Source organism: Arachis hypogaea, chromosome 9, assembly GCF_003086295.3.
Source record: "Arachis hypogaea cultivar Tifrunner chromosome 9, arahy.Tifrunner.gnm2.J5K5, whole genome shotgun sequence".
NCBI classification, from domain to species: Eukaryota; Viridiplantae; Streptophyta; class Magnoliopsida; order Fabales; family Fabaceae; genus Arachis; species Arachis hypogaea.
Genome location: NC_092044.1, coordinates 65,805,637 through 65,809,346, shown reverse-complemented (window position 1 = coordinate 65,809,346; position 3,710 = coordinate 65,805,637). Strand labels below are relative to the sequence as shown.

The 3,710-nt window shown below is 41.7% G+C and overlaps 1 non-coding gene across 1 annotated transcript; it reads left to right on the top strand.

The window, feature by feature from the left end:
- The first annotated feature begins 2,957 nt into the window (after positions 1-2,957).
- On the top strand, positions 2,958-3,065 carry LOC112714134 (small nucleolar RNA R71). Its single transcript, XR_003159089.1, has one exon. It is a non-coding gene; the product is annotated as a small nucleolar RNA R71 (small nucleolar RNA).
- Positions 3,066-3,710: the final 645 nt, after the last annotated feature.

Sequence of the window (3,710 nt, the reverse complement as noted above, 5' to 3'; positions counted from 1 at the left end):
CTAGTGTATGGGCGTGCATCTCTTTCCATCATTGGCAAGTTGAATGCCAACCTTACATTTTCCGGACAGAAATCTAAGTATTTTCCCCGAACCATTGTAAGCCAATTCTTTGGGTTTGGGTTCACACTTTGATCATGGTTCTTGGTGATCCATGCATTAGCATAGAACTCTTGAACCATTAAGATTCCAACTTGTTGAATGGGGTTGGTGAGAACTTCCTAACCTCTTCTTCGAATCTCATGTCGGATCTCTGGATACTCATTCTTCTTGAGCATGAAAGGAACCTCAGGGATCACTTTCTTCTTGTCCACAATTTCATAGAAGTGGTCTTGATGGACCTTTGAGATGAATCTCTCCATCTCCCATGACTCAGAGGTGGAAGCTTTTGCCTTCTCTTTTCTCTTTTTAGAGGTTTCTCCGGCCTTAGGTGCCATAAATGGTTATGTAAACACAAAAAGCAATGCTTTTTCCACACCAAACTTAAAAGGTTTGCTCGTCCTCGAGCAAAAGAAGAAAGAAGGACGAAGAAGAAGAAGAAATGGAGGAGATGGAAAGTGATGAGTAGTTTGGCCAATGGGGGGGAAAGAAGTGTTTATGATGTGTGAAAATGAAGAAGGGGTGAGGGGTTTATATAAAAGTGGAGAGAGGGGTAGGTTTCGTGTATTAGGGTTGGGTTTGGGCGGGAAAGTTTTTTGAATTGGAAATGGTGGGGTAGGTGGGGTTTTAGGGAAGAGTAGGTGGAGGTGATTGGTGAAGGGTATTGGGGAAGAGTGTTATTGGAATGTGTGAAGAAGAGAGAGAGTGAGTTGAGGTAGGTGGGGATCTTGTGGGGTCCACAGATCCTGAGGTGTCAAGAATTTCTCATCCCTATACCTTTCTGGCGTGTAAACGCCCTCTGAGTGCTAATCCTAGCGTTAAACGCCAGGTTGCTGCCCATTTCTGGCGTTTAACGCCAGCTTTTCTTCCCTTTCTGGCGTTTAACGCCAACTTGGTGCCCTTTTCTGGCGTTAAACGCCAGTCTGGTGCCCTTTTCTGGTGTTAAACGCCCAAAATAGTGCTAGACTGGGCGTTTAACACCCATTCTGCTACCCTTACTGGCGTTTAAATGCCAGTAAGCTCCTCCTCCAGGGTGTGTTGTTTTTAATGCTATTTTTGAATTTGCTTTGATTTTTGCAGTTATTTTTGTGACTCCACATGATCATCAACCTAAAGAAAATATAAAATAAAAATGGAAAATGGAAATTTAACATAGATAAATAAAAATTGGGTTGCCTCCTAATAAGCACTTCTTTAATGTCAATAGCTTGACAGTGAGCTCTCATGGAACTTCAGAGATATTTAGAGCATGGTTGGGGCCTCCCAACACCAAACTTAGAGTTTGAATGTGGGGGTTCTGTTTGACTCTGTGTTGAGAGAAGCTTTTCATGCTTCTTCTCCATTTGTGCAGAAGGAGATCCTTGATCCTTAAACACAAGGTAATCCTCATCCATTTGAAGGACCAACTCTCCTCTGTCAACATCAATCACAGCTTTTGCTGTGGCTAGGAAGGGTCTGCCAAGGATGATGGATTCATCCTCATCCTTCCCAGTGTCTAGGATTATGAAGTTAGCAGGGATGTAAAGGCCTTCAACCTTTACCAAGACATCCTCTACAAGTCCATAAGCCTGTTTCTTTGATTTGTTTGCCATCTCTAGTGAGATTCTTGTAGCTTGTACCTCAAAGATTCCCAGTTTCTCCATTACAGAGAGTGGCATGAGGTTTATGCCTAACCCCAGTTCACACAGAGCCTTCTCAAAGGTCATGGTGCCTATCTTGCAAGGTATTAAGAACCTTCCGGGATCCGGTTTCTTTTGAGGTATCTTCACCTGAGCCAAGGTGTTCAGTTCACTAATGAACAATGGAGATTCATCCTCCCAAGTCTCATTTCCAAATAACTTGGCATTCAGCTTCATGATTGCTCTAAGGTACTTAGCAACTTGCTCTTCAGTAATATCTTTATCCTCTTCAGAGGAAGTATACTCATCAGAGCTCATGAATGGCAGAAGGAGGTTTAATAGGATCTCTATGGTCTCTGTATGAGCCTCAGATTTCCTTGGTTCCTCAGGTGGGAACTCCCTAGTGGTCAGTGGACGTCCCATGAGGTCTTCCTCATTGGGAATCACTGCCTCCTCACTCTCCCCAGGTTCGGCCATATTGGTCATGGTTATGGCCTTGCACTCTCTCTTTGGATTCTATTCTGTATTGCTTGGGAGACTATTAGGAGGAGTTTCAGTAAGTCTTTTACTCAGCTGACCCACTTGTGCCTCCAAATTTCTAATGGAGGATCTTGTTTCATTCATAAAACTTAGTGTGGTCTTAGATAGATCAGAGACCATGGTTGCTAAGCCAGAACGATTCTACTCAGAGTTCCCTGTCTGTTGCTGAGATGATGGAAAAGGCTTGCTATTGCCAAACCTGTTTCTCCCACCATTATTGTTATTGAAGACTTGTTGAGGCTTCTGTTGATCCTTCCATGAGAAATTTGGGTGATTCCTCCATGAAGAATTGTAGGTGTTTCCATAGGGTTCTCCCATGTAATTCACCTCGTCCATTGCAGGATTCTCAGGGTCATAAGATTCTCTTTCAGAGGAGGCTTCTTTAGCACTTCCAGATGCAGCTTGCAATCTAGTCAGATTCTGAGAAATTATATTGACTTGCTGAGTCAATATTTTATTTTGAGCCGATATGGCATTCAGAGTATCAATCTCAAGAACTCATTTCTTCTTAGTTGTCCCATTGTTCACAGGATTTCTTTCAGAAGTGTACATGAACTGGTAATTTGCAACCATTTCAATGAGTTCCTGGGCTTCTGCAGGCATTTTCTTCAGATGAATAGATCTGTCTGTAGAATAGTCTAATGACATCTTGGATAACTCAAACAAACCATCATAGAAGATACCTATGATGCTCCATTCTGAAAGCATGTCAGAAGGGCACCTTCTGATCAATTGCTTGTATCTTTCCCAAGTTTCATAGAGGGATTCACCTTCCTTCTGTTTGAAGATTTGAACTTCCACTCTAAGCTTATTCATCTTTTGAGGTGGAAAAAATTTAGTTAAGAAGGCATTGACCAGCTTTTCCCAAGAGTTCAGGCTGTCTCTAGGTTGTGAGTTTAACCATATACTAGCTCTTTCTCTTACAGCAAAAGGGAAAAGCATAAGTCTGTAGACCTCGGGATCAACTCCATTGGTCTTAACAGTGTCACAAATTTGCAAAAATTCAGCCAAGAACTGATGAGGATCTTCTAAATCACAGAACAATTATCTACAATTGAACAATTACAAGTAAAGGATATGAAAGTACCTCAATTCACTAGTTTCAAATCCAAGTAACAAAGGCAAAGCTAGATCCAAAGTGAGAGGATCAAAGAACACAAATTGAGAATAGGATAAGAGTAGATCTACTAATTGCATAAAAATAAAAGTGTATTACAATGGATCTCACCAAGAAAATCAAAGGAGAATTGTAGTGGAGAATGTGGAGAATGAAATCCTAGAGAGAGGTTGGAGGTTCTCTCTCTACGCAAAATGTAACCAACTCTAGGAAAATATGTAAGAACATGTAAAATGAGTCAAAAGTCCCTTAACCCTTCAATCTTTGGCCTTCTTAAGCTTTTCCTGCCAAAGCTCTTCCCCAAAACAGGGTCTCTAACTGCCTCCACGCTCTGGTCA